The sequence below is a fragment of the Podarcis bocagei genome (assembly GCF_964188305.1).
Source record: "Podarcis bocagei genome assembly, chromosome: 8".
NCBI lineage: Eukaryota > Metazoa > Chordata > Lepidosauria > Squamata > Lacertidae > Podarcis > Podarcis bocagei.
Window position 1 is genome coordinate 61030417 of NC_138133.1, and position 19347 is coordinate 61049763.

At 37.7% G+C, this 19347-nt stretch overlaps 1 protein-coding gene across 8 annotated transcripts in view; it reads left to right on the forward strand.

Annotated features, from left to right (window-relative positions):
* The window catches only part of ZFHX4 (zinc finger homeobox 4), a 185514-nt gene that overhangs the window by 5103 nt on the left and 161064 nt on the right, over positions 1-19347 (forward strand). Inside the window, exon 1 of one of the 8 annotated variants that reach the window (XM_081204236.1) lies at positions 17053-17224. The exons of 6 other annotated variants lie outside the window; for them this stretch is intronic. The gene's annotated coding sequence lies outside the window, so the exon portion shown is untranslated. Of the gene's footprint in view, positions 1-17052; positions 17225-18466; positions 18581-19347 lie in introns of those variants that run through there. One more of the 8 variants, XM_081204237.1, reaches the window with a different exon arrangement.

The following is a 19347-nucleotide window of genomic DNA, read 5'->3' on the forward strand; positions in this document are numbered from 1 at the left end:
AAACACAGTTAATCTATTCTTATTTACAATTAATCTCAATAAAATTAATCTTAACTGTGCATTAGTCAGTGGCTTAAAATATCTAATTATATTCAATTAACTGCTGTCATAGTAATTAACACTGCTTAATTGCTTCAGCATATATTTATGTAAAGCTCATTAGTTCCTAGCTGCTCTTTTTCTCCTCTTCTCATTCCTTTTTTATTGCTGTCACAGCACTGACATCAAATCCAGGCTTCTCCCCCCCCCCCTTTTGAACTTTCAACATATGACAGTGACAATAAATGAATCTGTAACATTTTATTTAGCCTAATCTTGAGTGCTTTCATTTTTTAAAATGTAGCAATGCTGGGGCTTTAGAGAGCCTTCTCTCCCAGCATATTTGAAAATATTTTCTGTCTCTGTTGATGGAAATATGAGAAGCCAGGTTAAGCTTTGTATTTATAAATGAAGAGCTTTTCCTGCATCTGCCTTGGGGCTGTACCCACAAGGCAGAGCTTCCCTATTCCGAAATAATTCAAAGGGTTAAAGACTTGGCCAAGGTTCAAATTGAAAAGTGCCCAGGGAAAGTGCATGTGAATATGTACAGGTTTCATGTAATTAGTGCTTAATTATATTAACATATGCAAATTGTCAACTTTGGAGCTTGTTGAGCTGGCAAAGATCAGCCTGGCACAATTACTGCATTGTTTTGAGACAATAATGGATTTCAAGTTGGATTGTGGAAACACATAACTAGCTATCTAATTTAACTCATACCATGGTGAAATTTCATTAGTCTCCATGGAGACTGGTTTAATTGTGCTGACTAATGTTCTGGGCTGCAGAATGTCCTAAAAAGAAAGCGTTGTTTGCCTAATCCACCTTACAATGACACTTGTTTGTACATGTTTCCTTTGTGTGACAATTTGCATATGCAAATAAATAGTTTCTCAGCCCCCATTTGTCACGGCTGTTCATTACCCATGAAGAGGACATTGTTACTAGGCTGTTACTGAGTCTCCCAAGACAGGATAGTGTCAACCAGTCCAGCCACATTCTTTCATAATTTGTTTCTGATTAATAGACCAGAGTGGAGGCTCATTCTATTCAGGCCTCTGCAAAGGGAAGGTCAGTTCTGTCATTGAAAGGAGTTTCCGCAGCAACTGAAGTCCCCCCCTCCCCTTTTCTTCTTTAGCTTAACAGAATCATATTTAAAATATTGTATTCTTGCTCTAAGGAAAACATCATCTAATAATCTCTAGTTTCCTAAAGCAAAAGATAGAAAAACAAAGGAGATTCGGGTTTTGGAATATTAATCCTGTTTTTGACAGAAAGGTAAACTGATATAATTGCTTTTCAGTGGAAGGAATGGGGGTTTATACAAGTGTGAAAGCATCGGAAAGGATTAGCATTTTTTTGCATAATGAAAAGCTCTGCTGAATAGGGCACTGAATGGTTGACTGAATGACTAAGATGAAAGGAAGATGAAAATGCAAGCTTCTCTTTCTTTATGCCTCTGCTCAGCTCTCCCTAAAGTTATGTTTGTCCAAGACTTGAGAAAACAAGCAGAAGCTCAGATTTCAGCAACTTTATAAGATGCCTTGAATTTCCATCATCATGCTGATGAATATGTATGATAATGGTGCTGCTAGAAGATGATAGACACAGGTTTGTAAGTAGTAGCAACATTACAGACTAATCAAATATTGACTATTGGGTATGAGTCTTCTCAGGGCTTTGCTTCTGGGGAGGGGCAAAGGTGAAAAAATATATTTTTAAATCAGAGGAATGTGTACATCAAACAATAGCAATAAGCTAAGTTTATTGAAGCTGTTATATGTAGGCATAGTTTTTAAGTTAATAAATGTTTTAATTGTCTTTTAAATTTTTTTGACTGTGTTTGAACTGTGTATTAAGTGGTTAGTAACCATTTCAAGGATACAAAATAGGAATTGCATCAGTTTGATCCTGTCGATAGATAAAAAATACTTTAGATAGAAATTAGGCTGTAATCAGGTTGATTCTTAGTGTGCTTTAGTGCTCAGTTTTTGATATGTTTACAGTAGGGTCGTAAGTCATGTCACTAAGGACCCAGTCCCTACTCCTAGCAAAGTCAGTGATAAAATATCTATTGACTTAAATGGGACCAGGAGGAGGCCTAAAGCTATGACTGTAATTGGTTAGCTGTTGACAATGTGATCTGTGCTTCTAATTATGTGCTCTCAACAGTAACCGGGACAGTTAACGTATTCTATGTGTTGATGCACTTTTACAAATTAAAAATTAGTTCCATGGCACATATGTAAATCAGATGTAGCGTGGAAAAAATGATTATTTATTGGCTTGCATGTAAAATAGTATCTTTTTCATATCCCTGTAATTGTATTTGAAGTCATCAGAGAAAAATACTTTTGAATGCACCATATAGCAACTTGCCTTATGTGTTTGTTCAAGGAACCTGTGTGTGTGTGTGTGTGTGTGCGCGCGCGCGTGTGCAATTTGAGGATTATAGGTTGTATCCAAATAAGTCATAAAGTAGATCCATTTAAATCAATGGACATGGCTGAAGTCTATTGATTTCAAAGGATCTACTCTGAGTATGACTTGGATACAACCAATATATGTAACTAGTTTGGTGGACTATCGCACATTTACAAAGTAAGTAAATATTTGTAAATAACAGAAAGTTGACAGCTTAGTATGGAACTATTGTCAGAAGAGGTTTGATCTAAGATGACTCATAAAGCTTTCATGTCAGGAAAATTATTTATAACTTTGTAAATGTTTATTGCTAATGTTTGTGGATCTTTGAAACATAGTTTAAAATAATAAGAAAACTGATGTACCTTCAAAGTAAAAGATGCTTTCTGAGAACTTTGGGGAAATGTGTTAATTAAAACACATTAATTTATATTGTTAAGCGAGTGACATATGTTCTAACTAGTTGTTTCCCAACCATTGCTAGCTAACACATGGTTCATGATAGTTTATGGGATGGGACATCTGCATTCTTACTGAGGATGCAGAAATCCAGGCTGGCCAGTAGGAATGCATGTACATTTATAACCCCACTGAACTCAGCCTGAAACTTACTTCTGAGTACAGTACATGGAAATTATTTTGTTGCATGAGAATATAGAGAGTGAAATACAAACTGTTCAGCCCATGTCTGTTAAGTGTAACTTCTATTGTGAAAAGTAGAATGTGTTCCTAAGTAAGTAGATTTTAAACCTTTTTTTACTGAGAAGCAAACCACACTGAGTATAACTGAGGTCATCTTCTTGTTTGTATGTATGGCTAGCTTTGAAATCTTACTACTATAATAATTAAGGGGAAATTGAAATGGTCAGGTTCAATAGTCTTCATAGATCTAAGTCTTGCCATCCTTATAGAAGAAAAATGTCTACTTCTTGTGACTATATAAAGAAGTTTAGGGTATGCCAATTAATATGGATGTATTACAGTCTTCTGTAATAGGCACATTTTATTATTTTGTTATTCCAGTGTTCTCTTAAGTCTTTTTTGTTCTTTTTGCTTTAATAAGTTTGCATTCATAAAAGATTGGAATGCTAGAGTTGTCTAGAGGGAGATACTTAAAAAAATATATGAAGAAAAAGGAATTATGTTGGAAGAATGGTTGAGCTGAGTTTTATGAGCAAAATGTTTACTATTTTAAGACACATTTAATGTGCACATCCCTTTTAATGAGCTTTCAGCTTTAAAAATATTTGTAATGTAATTTGTTTGTCATGTTTTTTCTAATTCTGGGAACTGATTAAAACCTGCCTGAACATTATTATTATTTTTTTACATGCAGGCATAACATATTCATAGCTGTCACTGAACTGGGTGGGCAATATTAGTCCCTATAGCAGGGGGACATTTTTCTATTGAGGGCCACATCATGGCATAGATAATCTGTTGTGGGCCACATACCAGCAGCAGGCGGGGCCAAAGACAGGGATGGACAGGGGGGTTATTGTGGAAACCACTTGTGATATTTGGATAAAGGAAGGTTAATAATAATAATAATAATAATAATAATAATAATAATAATACAGATGTGAGCAAGCCAACCTCTTCTCCCTCCCTCCCTATTCATCCTCACCTAGTGGGCTGCTAGGGGAGGGACAGATTACTCTTGTCAGATGTTTGAAGTATTCACTTGCAGAGGGCCTCCCCCCCCCAATTATTGCATCATGAATTTGGTTTCTTCTTCCATTTTTCTCTCTCTTCCCACTTGCCTTCCAGTATCACCTCATTAAATTTATTTATGACATTTCTATCCCAGCTATCCTCAAAGCAGCTCAAAATGGCATACAGTACACTGTTCTCCCTCTACTCCTTTTATTCTCAAAACACCCTCGTGAGGTAGTCTGGGAGAGTCATCCATTGAGCTTCATGACTACGTTAGGATTTGAACCCTGGTCTTTGCTGGATTATAGGTGTACCGTCGACTAAATCACGTGACTATATTTTGAAGAATCATTTCCCTTGTTTCTGGCAAACAGACAAGAATCAGATAAGAAGAAAGAACAGATACGCTTTGGTTAGACATCTTGCAGCGGAGACCTTATCTAGGAGTCAACCCATTATGTTTTCTGGATCAGTTCTAGCTTGTTTTCCACTTGACAAATGTTTTCTGTTTGGTTCATTTTCTAATCAGTGAAAGACAGTACAACACTGGATACCTCAGTTGGTTAGACTAGTGCTGGTAACACAAAGCTTGCAGGTTTGATCCCTACATTCCTGCACCTCAAGGGGTTGGACTAGATGATCCTCAGAGTCCCTTCCAACTCTACAATTCTATTATTCTATGATCTAATAGTTCAGTTCTTGTTTATGTAGGGGAGTTCAGATATTCACATTATGATGTAGATTTGAACATGTAGCCAAGTGATTACTATCTCTGCAATATTTTATCCTAAACTTTATACATGACGGAAAATCCAAAACAAACAAACAAACACCCTTTAAAATTGGAAGAAACAGAGACAAGGGATACAGACAATTGTATGTTAACACTGGATAATTGTTAGTTAACGCTTGATGTACCAGGTGTTAATAGAATAAAAATGTGTGCAGTTGCAACAGTATTTAAGTATTACACATACCATCCTCTGTGTTTACAGATTCACTTTTTTACTCCCTTGGTCTTTCTTGCCACAAAGCTTGGACGCAAGAGGCTGTTCCATACTATATTGGCTTGGGAGTCTGCAATGCTGACCACTGCCAATGCAGCCTAACTCTCTTCTTAATGAGCAGCTAGCTATATATATACCAGTATTTCGATCATAGGTTAGAAAGGAAAAGTTTCAACACCAGCCTTAAGATGTACAGTGTGCAGGAAGGCATCCTTGCAATATGCAAAATATCCACTATTTCTTCTGCCACCATGTTGCTTTTCTGTCAACTGCAACCTTGTAGTAGGCCTCTATCCTCCCTCTAACTTTCCAATATAGGAAGGTCTTCTAGGATGTTGATTTTTTTTTAAATATGCTTTTAATTCCTTCTGATTGGGTTAGTAAAAGTGCCACCACATCATTCTTAGGCGAATCCTATTTGAGTTGATAACCTGCATTTATTTATTTATATATTGTTCCAGATCAAAATGAAATGGAATAGAAACTTACAATTTTTCAGGTAGCGATAAGAAGGTTTCATTCACCTATGAACTATGTGGACACTGGAAAGACACCTTTGTCATATAAATGGAAGTGGCAGTTCATTTGTATATTGTAAAACAACATAAAATCACATGATATTTAGGACATGTTTTGCCTTTAAACTAACTTTTGTATGCTTAGTTCAAGTCTAAAAAGGCCGTGAAAAATTAATTAAAATCAAAAGCCTGCTTCTTTAGCTGTAAATTCAGTTCATTCATGCTAGTGTAAACCTAGTATGTGACAATATAATAATTGAATTTAGAAGTCAATTTAGAATCACTGAGATTCACTTTGCCTTCTACATCTTTTTGTAATACAGTATTGCGATGTAGGACTAGATTGTGGGCCTATATGACTGAGGCTGAGGCCTGGGCATGGCTGGCTTTTATAACCAGGGAGCAGACTAAAGGGAAGCAGTTTTCCCTTTGTCCCACTCCCTAAACTGTGCCCCCACGTTCACTTGTGATTGACTGCAATCTCAGGCAAGCCCCAGCAGCCAGCACGGCCAGTGCAGGAGGACATGGTATCCTCCCTCAGCCATGCTGAAGCCAAAATATTGTCCTACAGCAGCAGCCATGCCAGACCACAACTGCCACTTCCCTCCATCTGGCAGGTAAGCGGCCGTTACTTTTGGTGGATTCACCAATACTCCACACCTAGCTTGCGATCCTACTTGATTTTGGTCCTGTTTCTGTAAGAGAACACAAAAATGGTCTTCTTGAGTTTTTCCCATGCAGAGAGATAAAATGGTGAGGAAAAACTTCACTTAACTGAATGCATAGTTGCTCTCAGTGGCACAGGAGTAGAGCCAAGAAAAAGCTGGCAGTCCTAGATCCCACTATAATAATAATAATAATAAAATTTTATTTATATCCCGCCCTCCCCAGCCAAAGGCGGGCTCAGAGCAGCTAACAACAGTAAAATAATACAGCATTCTAAAATCAATTCATTATAAAATCAGTTCAAATCAAATTGATGGCAACCATTGGGCTAGAGTTCTGTGAAGATAATGACTACAAGCATCGGCTGACGAGAAATCTGAAGTGTCGACAGCACAAAATTTTAAAAAGTAATCAAGACAATAGGATTAGTTACCCCATAGGACTCAGAACAAACTTTGAAAATATAACTTGTAACAATAAGCACTGTTACACACACAAAGCAAAGAAAAATGTGGCTAGCAAAATACTGCCAAAGCATGAATGAATTAAGAACCATAAAATTAATGGGAAAACCTCTTTGGGTCTTTATCTGCTTTACAACTTCAAAGGCAGAGTCTTCTCTGTTGCATCCAATTTGAGGTCAAGATACAAAGGACTCAGAACAACAAAGAAAACCAAACTTTTCTAGAGTTGCTCTGTTGTTAAATCTAGGTGAAAGTGCAGAACAACTTTCACTGTTTGACCTTTTACGTCTGGGCTCTCTGCTACAGCCATGTCCATGAGACACAGTTAGGCCTCACGTTTAGTCTCATTTCTTACTCAGTCAAATAGAATAGAATTGGTGGCCCTTCTTTCTCAATGCTACAGCACTCTGAAGAAGATGAAGCACATTCTTGGTGAAGTCCCTTTATTTTTAATCTTTGATCTGTCAACGGTATTTGTAGCACTGAAGTGAAACTCTGATCTACTATAGTTGAATCAGGATGTCTTTTTCATGCAGTTGGAACTTCAAGCTTCTCCTTGATAGGTTCTGTTCAGTTTCTGATTCATCACAGTGGTGTAAAGTTTATGAAATGTAGGAAATCATGGGCCAAAATGATGAGGATGGTCAGTTTGTTGTATATGTGATAAAACCCTTGGGAAGTAAAGCTCTTAAGGCTACATTCTGAAAGTATACTTTATGTTTTAGAGGCAGTTCAATATCATAGTTTAAGATGTAAAAACTTAAAATACAAACATTCGTTTTATTACTACAGTGCTGAACCTTAATTCTTAAAATCAGTGGTGTTGTCAAATACCATAAAATGAGCTCAGAGCATTCTGTTCATTTCTTGTATGTTGCAATAGTTTGCCCTAGTCATCAATGCTGTAAATTAAAGACTATCTTCTGACGTGTTAACATTCGTCCCGACTCTTCATTTTTGTTATTTAAAACATAGGGTTCTCAAGATGTTGTATTCGATTTTAAAAGCAGTTGACAGTAGTACATTAAAAGAATTTACAATATCCATTCTTCGATATTTCAAGAATTATGAGAAATGTTAGCATAGTTTGTGACTGAAATTTTAAGTGGTATAATAGTTTGTTAATTACATGGGCTGCAATTCATAGTATTTATTTATTTTACTAGCAGTAGTTGATTTTCCTATATAAGATCTGCTTTATTTATGCAGTTTTGACATGTGAAATGGGACAGTCCTGCTTCTAGGAAGGTGGCACAAAAGTAATTCAAGAGGTGAAGACTTGAGGAAAAATAGGGTGAATCACTTCTTGTCTGAAATGAAGCAGGGTGCAGATTAGGAACTATTAAGAATTGCCAGGAGTTGCTGGTCCTAGAAGCCTGTTTAAGTGCTCACTGTCAACAGGAAAATCACGGGCGGCACTTAAAGTGGCTCACCTCTGATTTATTCATAAACCACACATGAGCACTTGGCTTTGTTCTTGCTCTAGTAAGGGGAACTGATTCCAATAAGAACAGGGATAAAGAGCTTCTTGCATGGTCCAGAAGTGAATAGCACTTTACCTCAAAGCATGACCTCCATTCCCAAGATCTGTTGTGTTACAGTTGACTCTGTCTCTATGTTTATTCTCAGTTGAATTGCTAGGAGAAGTTACAACAAATACTTTGCAAAGCTTCTAGATTCAATGAGAACTCTGTAACTGGGACTTAGGTTCTTCTGCCTTGATGGAAAAATTGCTCTGTTTATTCTGGACCTAGTGATTTTCTTTCATAACGTTTTAGCTTTGGTGCTGCAATTGCTAATTTAGAGGGATAAACTGATTTTACCAAAGCTGGAATGAGAAAGTTTACTTATAGAAAATGCAAGTGAAGTTACATCACAAAAAGATAGCTAGTGTCATCCTAAGAGTCAGAAAATTGGTTCCCTAATTTACTAGGCATGTTTGATTGATTCACTTTATTTATGTGTCTCTAAAAATGGGGGAAGGGACATTTAGAAGACTTTTAACTGGCATGTTTGCACTAGGGCAGAGGTTGAGTACAGTTACTTAAGTCCCTTGAGAAACATTTAGTTAATAGTAGTCATGTTCTGATCCTGTCCATATCTGCCCTTTTCTTATTTAGTGAAGCTTATTTGTGTTTACTTAGGTTTAGATACGTTAAAACTGACTTGCATTTTCACAACAAATTTAACAAAAGAAGAATCATAGTGGAAGATAGTGATGAGAGTTAATGATATGTCTTTAGATAAAGCAGTACTTGTGTGCAATCTGATCACTGCTATCAGCTCATTTGTCATGGCTGAAGTGAAAATGTCAGGACCAATGAGCGTATGAGTGCTGAAGGGGGCGAAAGGGCTTTTGGAGACACTTTTGTGCTGGGAGTGGGCTATAGCTTAAATGCAGCTCTAGGGAAATACTTGGATTAGCAAACTCTGTGCACAAATCCCTAGCATAACAGAATTAGTTGGGAAAATGAAGTTTGTTGTTGAGGGGTGGGGGGAGAAAGGATAATTTCTGTCACACAGCCCTCGGCTGCAGCCCCATAACTGTAAAATAGTGAGGCATTGTGTTAACTAAATTTAGTGATGCAAATTTACACATTCCAGTAAAATGACTGATATCCAACATCACAGCCTGATCTTATTGCAGTTTAGCAATTGTTTAGTTTAGTTAGCTCTATGCCATCATGTTAAAATGCAGAATATCTTTTACATTCTGAGAAACTGCATCTTAGTGACTTTTCAGCTTTCAGTTGAGAGTTAATTCTATTAGGACATCTGTGGGAGGTAGTGTAACAAAAGAACCATCAGAGTTGAATGACATTTATCATTCTTACTTCCTATGGATATTTCTCTCTCTGAATTTTTAATTCACAGTATCTAAACATTTCCATGGTGTAGCTCCCTTTCTTTATGTTGCAAACCAGCTTTCATCTGGCTCCAATGGAGCCCAGACTCTTTTTCCAGTGCAGTTGAGAGATTGGCCTTCTTAAGGCTGACTTGTATGTTACAAAAAAGCAGTAGGGGCAACCCACCCTACTTCCTATGTCATAACAGAAGCAGGGAAAGAAGAAGCTCAAGTCACGTACACTACCTTTTTGACCATTTATTTTTTCAGTGTGAAGCAGCTCTCAGTATCTATCCATTCTCTAGCAGAGCCTAGGGCTTGCCGATCAGAAGGTCAGCGGTTCGGATCCCCGCCACGGGGTGAGCTCCCGTTGCTCGGTCCCTGCTCCTGCCAACCTAGCAGTTCGAAAGCACGCAGTGCAAGTACAGTGGAACCTCGGGTTGCGAACGTGATCCGTGCGGGAGGCACGTTCGCAACCTGCACCGTTCGCAACCCACAGCGCCACGTGAGTCGCGATTTGGCGCTTCTGCGCATGTGCAAAGTGCGGCATGCGCAAGCACCGAAACCTGGAAGTAACCCGCTCTGGTACTTCCGGGTTTGGTGCAGTGTGCAACCTGAAATCGCGTAACCTGAAGCGTCTGTAACCTGAGGTACCACTGTAGATAAATAGTTACTGCTCTAGTGGGAAGGTAAACGGCGTTTCCGTGTGCTGCTCTGCTTTGCCGAAAGCAGCTTAGTCATGCTGGCCACATGACCCGGCTCCCTTGGCCAGTAAAGCGAGATGAGCGCCGCAACCCCAGAGTTGTCTGCGACTGGACCTTTACCTTTAACTAATGTGAATTGTGTGCCGCCTTTGTCAGGGCCCAAATGCTAATTCCTAGGCTTGCCATTTGAAATGTGACAGGTAAAGTGGCAGTTCAGATGGTGATTATTTGGTAGTGGAAACACATAAGCACTGTCCTGGAGTTATGCACCTTTCCTTCATATTCACAACTGCACAGCGCCAGGAGCATGCAGCTGTGGTAGCTCTTAAGTGTGATTTATTCTTCAGCAGTGACTAATTATCCAAGGTTTTAGAATTTCAGTAGTTGAAAGCATAGGAGCCTTGATGGAAAAGAATGTGACAACCTTGTTGCAGAGATCAAATGATAAAGCATCTACAGGAGTTTTTCATGTAGATTGTTTCTCAAACATTTGTGACCATTGAGCAGTTCTGAGTACAGTATATTCTTTGGGCTGAGTTGAAATAATGTTTGTTAGGCTAGCCAGCAGTAGATAGCTTCATCTGGTTAGCCCTCATTCTTATTACTGAATGGTTTTCTGATGGTTACTTTTCCACTCCTCTGGACTGAAGATACATTCAAGAATGGTCAGAGCTGAATGTCTGGAACTTGATGGTGAATATTTAGCCACCTTTGTCTCACAATAGTGTTCATAACAATAACAATAAGAAGGAGAAGCGGAGGCTTGGAAGTTGCCCATCAAAAGTGAGCTCCAGAACAGCAGACTGAGCACGCACATAGGTCACCCAGTCAGAATCTATTCCACTATGATGAGATATTTTGTATTTAAATAACAGTAATTGTTTACAAATGTGTGTTTATCAGCACTCACACAACCACACACAAGCATATGCAAATTGTATGCAAATCTGTATCCTCATTTTTTGTTGAGACCAACATAATGACCACACAAATGGTGTATTTATTTATTTACTAACACAATTTATATTGCTCTCCTTCAACACAGATATGTTCTCAAGATGGTCAACAGTGTAGGAAGGGGGGGAGGATAATCTAAGCTATGATATGATAGTAATAAAGCATTCAAACATCAAATCAAAACAATGAGCTAAAACAACAAAACTGAAAAAGACAGCAAACTGAAATAAATGATAAAATTGCATTAAAGAATGCTTAAAGAAGTTAAAGACTTGTTAGAAGTCTAGAAAATAGAAACGTTTTCCTTGGTGAGTAAAAGACAGTAGTGAGGTCTATAAGCAGGACTCTTTCAGGAGAGGAACCATCTCGAAAAGGGTCCCTCTGCAGTTGCCACCTGCCGCATGTCAGACAGCAGTGAAACCCAGAAAAAGAACTCTGGTGAAAGATCTCAGTGGACAGCAACCTAGCTCAGTGTTCTGAACTAGCTGCAGTTTCCAAACTGTCTTCAAATGCTGCCCTTTGCAGTAAGCCACCTGTGAAGTTTCCAGGTCATGAACAACTGTGGTTAGGCTATCTCTGACTAGGAGGGATCACAGTTGGCTTATCAGCCTCAAATGATAGAAGATCCTTTATGCCACTGGGGCTACTTGAACAGCATAATTCACACTTGGCTGCCTGGGTAGACACACTGCTGATCACCTCCACTGCTGATCACCTCCATCTTCTCAGGACTAAGTGTCCATTTATTGACCCTTGCCCACTCTACTTTTGTTTCTAAATATCAGACTGGCACTTCTGCCTCACCTGACTCAGCTGGACAAGAAAGAGCTTGGGTCATCAGCATATTGATGACATCCAGCTCTATAATACTCATTCAACACTTTCCTATAAATGTTGAACAACGTAAGGGGCAGATGAATCCTTAGACATCCCCTAATATTAAAGTTATTGGGTAGACATCCCACAATGCCAGCTTCTGTAATCCAGCCTCCAGGTAGGACAACAGCAACTGAAAAACAATGTCTTCAGTTCCCAATCCAGAGCACCTATCCAGAAGAATACAATGATCACTGGTGTCAAAAGATGCCAATAGATCCAGAATAATCAACTGAGTTGCATTTCCTTTGGCTTTCTCAGTGCAGGTCACCCATCAGGGCAGCCAAGGCAGTTTCAGCTCCAAATGTAGGCAACAATCCAGATTGAAATGAATTCAGAAAATCATTTCCACCCAATAGTGCTTGGAATTGCTGGCAACTACTCAATCTAACACCTCATTCGAGAAAGGGACTAGCTTTGGCAACTGAGCCTAAAGGTGGATTGTGTCCTACCTTGTTTATAGTTGGAATAACAATAATTAGGGGTGAAAAGCAGAGAGGGTTTTTTAGGGTTTTTTAAGCCAAGCGGTTTGAAAGAAAAAACAGGTTTGAGAGCAAGTAGGATTAAGAGCAAGTAAGATTCTGACTGCATGCATTTGTGAGCAAACGGCTTGCAACAGCACCTTGGGAGATGGCTTAGTTGGAACCAGAAGTGCAATCAGAGTTTCACTTGTACAATGAAACTTTTTTCCATCCTCCTCAATGCAGTTCCCTACTGCCCTGGAAAATTTACTTTTGAGGGTGAGGAGACTCTTGTGAATAGTGTGTGATATGGTTTGACCAGCTGCAGTGGGATGAAGGAATCAGTAAAATTGGGGGGGGGGGGAGCACCTTGCATGAGTAAAAAAGTATTTCTGTTCATGCAATATGCCCTTGATTCCAACCAGATGTAATATCTATGTTCTAGTGTAGGTTTCTTTGGTTGTGTATCTAGATGCTGTGTTTTCAAGAATGTTCCATCTGTGACAGTGAGCTTTAACAGCTAGAACTGGACCTGCCAAGTTACCTTGCCTCTCGTGTAGGAGTTTTGAATAAAATTGCCACAATGGTCTTTAAACCTTAATCACTTGCCTGCCTTCTTATGTGCCATTTTGAACTCTATCAGCAGAGTAATTTATTTTGTCGAACTAGAACTTACCTTTGTTACAAGTAGTCTCTACATTTCTTCTGTTTCATGTTATTTTCAGATACCATACTTGTGTACTTTTTGGGTGTGTATGTTCAGTTCTATTGATTTACAGTGTGAAATATCTGATACCTGTTTCCTGTTCTTTTGGTATGCATAGTCAAAGGGGACTGATTAGATTCTCCTTCCCCACCAGACACTGGGATGTTTTAAATGTATAATTATTGTTGCATGTCATTTGATAGCTGTGCTAATTGCTGCCAACCATTGTCTGTTTGCACTTAATGCTGAAACCTGATCAACATCCTGCTTTGGTTGATGCTTGGTGGTAAACTTTAATTAACTCTTATTGCATTGAAGAAGAGCTCAGCCTCAGTGCTAACTAATCATTTACCTTCATTATGCCCTGACAGCTCCACTTGTTCCTAGTCTTAATAGATACACTAGTCAGTAAATAAACCTCCAAGTCTTTATGCCTTGAAGTTGTTGCACATTGATATTTTGTTGCTTAAAGTATAAGGATGATGGGCTAAAGAACTATTTTAGTTAGCTTTGTATCTGGTAGTAGCAGATATCACTCTAAAATGGTCTTTTTTATATAAACCGGGCATTTTTATTTTCATTGGAATGGTAACTGTAGATTTAAGATAGCATTGCTGCTTAAATGCAGTCCTTATATGCATGTATCTTTTGAATCAATACAATTAAATCTGTCTCCTGTTGGAATTCTTGTAATTATTTTTACAGAAATACTTTTCATGTAATGATATTGAAGTTAAGTAATCAAGTTACTGACAGATCATGTAAAATTCAACTCAAAATTGCTGGCTCCTTGATTTTAATTTGTCTGACATCAAGTTTGTTTGAAAAGGGATAATATGTAGTTAAAGCAAGGAGCTCATAATTACGGCTGACGTTTGTTTGTTTATAATGAAAACTAATTAAAGTTCATACATTTTAAAACACAAAAGTTAATTACTGAATTGTTCACTTCACTTATGCAGAGCAGTCAAATTAACTTGCGCTGGAAAAAAATGACAAGAGGCTTTGCATAATAAAAACAAATGTCCCAGCTGATCTTTCACTATCCAAACAAAATTTGCCACTAGATTATTCTAGAACAATAGGTGGCTTATGAATGGCTAAGCTTTGTTTAAAACCTTATTCTAGTGACAGGCTAGATGTCTAATATGAAATCATATTGAATGCTACAGTCCAGTGCACAGTGGCATATGTTAAGTTCTACTGAAACCTGTGCCATTGAACACAACTCCCATTCATTTCTAGGGACTCTACAGGAACAGTTCCTTGTGGACTTGCTCCTTAAGTATGGCAATGCTCCAGTCATAAGTGGTATCATTACTTTCATTTTGTACAATCTTCTGTATTGTACTTAAAAGCCTCTTCTATATTCTGCTGCATTATGATCTTTACTAGTATTGCTAATTATGCAAGAATTGCAGTGCTTACTTAAATATCTGATGATTATTTTTTGGAAGAAAACTACTACAGCATTGTTATATAGCACTAAATGCTTTAAAAAGTATTTTCTTCTTCTGTGTATTATTAGTCTTAGTAAATTTAACCTGTGTGCCTAATCAAATCTGCAAGAATGGTTTTGAATAAAAGAGTTTATGATATTTATAAAGTATATTAGGGTGGCAATAGACAATTATGTCAAAATATTTATGGTCTCATATTTACATAGTAAATACAGATATGAAGGCGTTGCTGTTTCAGCTTCTGATATCAATTATTTGTTCATTCTGACCCTAAACATATGTATTCAGATACATGCCTCACTCAACCAAATGGAACCTATGTCTTAGTATGTATGTTTAGCACAGAAGATTGCTAATTTAAGTGACAGGTGAAAGCAATATATTTTCTCTTTTAACGTGTACAATTGTTAACGTCCTTTAAAGCTTCAACCCTATGCATGCTTACTTGATGGCAAATTCTGTTTATGTCAGTGGTACTTACTTCTCAGTAAGTGGTATGTACTTCTGAGTAAATATGATTAGGATTGGGCAGCACAGTATATGATGTATACTAATATTGGATGCAATGAAATAGATTAAATTGTGACGGTTTTACAAATGGAGGTCATTGATATTTGAATAAACATAGTAAATGTGACCAATAAATTCCAAAATAATAAATGTAGTGGATTTTAAAGGAAATAAATAAGACCTAATTGATCCTGTGGTGCTTAAGCTTTTGTGTTGGGCAGGATTATTAACTTGAACTTTCAAATCTAATACAGATCTTGGAGTGAAAAGAGAAACATGGAGCTCTTTTCAGAACATGCTTGTAAAAATGACTGTAATTTACATAACCTTTCATGGAGTATGTTGTGTGCAATACAATAAAGGGCTTGATTGATTTGTAGATTAATATTTATTTAGTAAAGGAAAATCAAAGGGATTAAGCAGTCATCATTGTAACCCTAATCCTACTTTGCATAGATAAGACAAAGGAAAGTGATTACTGCTTAAAGCTCACTAGGTCACTGCCGTTCAGGTGCCCTTTTGTCTAAGAAAGAAATGAGAAAAAGTTGCTTTGCTCTATGAAGTGTTTTCAAAACTCCAGACTTTTAGCTGTAGGTTAGGTATTTAGACTTCATTTGTAATGCCAGAGCTTCAGCTAAACAAGGAACACGAGAAAGAGATATTGTCAATTATCATGATTCACTTTCTGGACTGACGTCACTGTGAAATATTAATGACCAAGCCACATGATTTGAACTCTGAATCTGCAGGTTAAATGTTTTCAAGGATAATATAAGAAATAAGGCCTTTGTTATAAAATGATTCTCAGGAGAAATCAGGCATACTCTGCAGTAGTTTGATTAGTGGAGAGCTGCTGGTCTTGCCCCAAAGGGAGAGCAATTGCTGTGGTTTAATGGAAACCGTTGGAGAAAATACAGGAGACTAAAGCAATGGTATTTCAGTCTTATAATTAAATTAAAAATTCCAAAGCCTGTTATCTTCCTATCGTGTATGCTCTCCCACTGATTCTTCAGTATATAAAACAAAGAAACTATCAGGAGAGGGAGGAAGAGCTCGTCAGTCACATGAGCTTGCATTATAATATTAGCATTAAAAATCCCAAAGATAGCCTTTAAGAATGATAAAGGAGAATGCGTTGAAACAATATAGTGATTGAACAGCCAGTCTGGGATTCAGTTTGCAAACTTTTCTAGTTTTCTTTTTAAAGTGCTATTTTAAGTGCACAGTATATTTGGTTACATCCCTTTATTCAAACTTAATTACCTTCTCCCCTTTGTCGTGACATGGGTGGAAAGTTTTTGCCGTGTCAGGAGAGGTCGTCACACATTCTTTTGCAGTTCTCTTCATTAATTCCTTCTTGCAGAAGCATTTTCTTTCGTGCTGGGAAGGTAGAAGGGTGTAATAGAAGAGCCCTGAAACATCAGCAGGAAGCTCTAAGCTGGTTAATGCAGTATAATTGTCTGGACATAGACTGGTCTTTGTTTGTGTCGTTCACTTTGAATCAGCTGTAATTAACTCCAGAGTGTTTCCAGATTGCCAGCAAAGAAAAATTACAGCTTTTCTGTTTTAAATTGGAAAGCTCACAAAGACATTAACTATGCATATTGCTTTTACTTTGATATAATTCTGTTCTGTGAAGGGGTGGGGGGGGGAGCATATTTGGCACCCTTCCCCCAACCCTGGACCCTCAAATCATACTATTGTAAAGCTGTTTGATTTAGGGTCTGTTTGAGTGTAATGGCTACTTAGTACTTTTGGTCTGAAAAATGTTTTCCTTGTATCATACAACTGCCACAGTATGTTGCAGTTGCTTCAATGGCTACTTTGGTTCTTCAGGGTTTTTGTTCATGTGCTGGAAGCATGTTTTAGATGGATGCACAGAAAGCTTCCCACATGCAGCTAGGCTAGAATTCCATTATAGAAGCAGCATGGTAAGTTTTCTCTCTACTATATTTTGTACTATCTAAAACAATATGCAGTCCGACACTTAACATTTTTCTCAGAATGCACATTCGTTACTTTTGTGCAGGTAGTTTTACCTGTCTTTGGATATTCTAAATACCCAAACTGTGAGAAAATGGACTGTTTTTAAATCTGTTTGACTTGTGGTCAGCCAAATGCCTGCCACACCCTGTTTAAAAGGTACTCTGTACAGTACTTTATAATTATGGATTCCTGTATGGTCTAAAATGAGTGAGCTGAGTGAGCAAGCCTCTAGCTAATGGATCTAATAATACAGCGCTGTATACAAAAGATCTGTCAGCAACTGATGCAAAAAAAGTCTAACCAAAATCCCCCCCTTTCTTCTGAATTTAACAATAAGGAATTTAAGCCTCAATGTGGCTTTAGCAACCAAAGAAAAGAAGCTCTTGGTGTCTGCATAATACCACTTTGATGGATTTTTTCATCAGCTCTCCGTACGTGGTAACAAATAAACAAGTATAATTATACTTGTGAAGGCCTATTCATTGCTTTGTCAGGATTAGATATATGTGCAGTTTTCACACTGAGCCTCTCTTTTGTCTTTGCCTAACTCACTATGACATATTGATAGAGGATCTGGGATGGGGAAAAGGCCACAGCAGAGACAGTGATGACCTTTTGGAAACTTGATATAATTCAAGGATTTTTATTTATTTTCTATATATGTGTGTGCATGTGCGTGTCTGCGTGCATGTGTGTGTGTGTGTGTGTGATTTGCAACTTGTTCCCAAATTCTGATATAAGTGAGCAACTTTTAACCCATTTTTAGCAGGGTAAATAAATAATCAAAGTGTTCTAAGATGTCTAAAGAGCAGATGGGAATAAAAACAATAGGCTAAGAAGTCTCTTGGTCTTCTTTCCCAGCACTTTGCACTGTGGCTAACCTAGCATTCCTTTCCCATTCTTCTATCCTCTTGATCAGATCACGTTCTTTTTAATCATTTCACAAACACTGTCTCACTGGACCGTAGAAGAGGGCTGGGACAATATCAATTAAAAAAACAGAGGTAAACTGGCGTTTCTGATTCTTAGCTCTAATGGGAACTCTGCATTCTAAATGCAAAGGAATTCTCCTATTGTTCAGAAAAGCACCCCCTTTTCATTAGCAAAGCTGGCTGTAGGTGGGTTTTATAATTTGGCTGAGCAGAGTTTAGAGAAGAGTTTTTCCAGGAGGAATACAGAGGTTAGTAACGCAGGTTTTCTGTGTATTGTCCGTTTGTTCTGAAGAAAAGAGGAGTTATATGATCCAAGTCATTGGCCTTGTGAATTGCTGACAGAATCTAACATGCTAAGCAGGTTAGCAGGTGCGTATTTATGAACTCATATGATAACAACTTTTAAAAATTGCTTTCTTTTTGTTATTTTTCGTGATGTTTGTATTGCAGAAGGAAACTGAGTTCATTTATTAGTGCTTAAGGACAGATGTGAAACAAAGAGCTTAAGCTTTAATTTCATTTATAAAATGGGCTGAAATATTTTATGTTGTAGTGGGGAGGGAGAAAAATACTATTTTAGGTTAGTGTACATAGTCTAGAGCACAAAATAGAGGGGGGCCCTGCCCACTTTGATGCTGAAGATGCTATACTAATAAAGTTCGTATATCTTCAAGCACCTGATGCATACAGCAACTCTAACATTTTATTGTTCATTAATGTACACACAGCACAACTCAACTTCCTCTGATATAACCTTGATGATAAGCAGCTAAGAACTAAAAGATTTATATTACAGTTGTTGTGTATTGTGGTCATTGTTTCTGACAGTTGGCGTGCAACTGTTAAGATTACCTGGACGGACTTACTTGTTGTTTCGTACTATTTACTCTATGTTTAGTGGGGGATTGGTGGATATAATCCCCACCCCTCAAATCAGTTCCTGTAAAATCATCAAAAGGGGAAATGTAGCTGAAAGACTTTCTGAGATGGTGATTAGATAACCGACAGCCCAGATTTGTATTTGCCTAGAATTATTCCATGTATATTAAACACCAGCCCAGTTTAGGTATAACATGCATACTTGTGTGCATGGCACATTCTTGGAATACTTTTAAACTGCTGTTTACTACAGATCC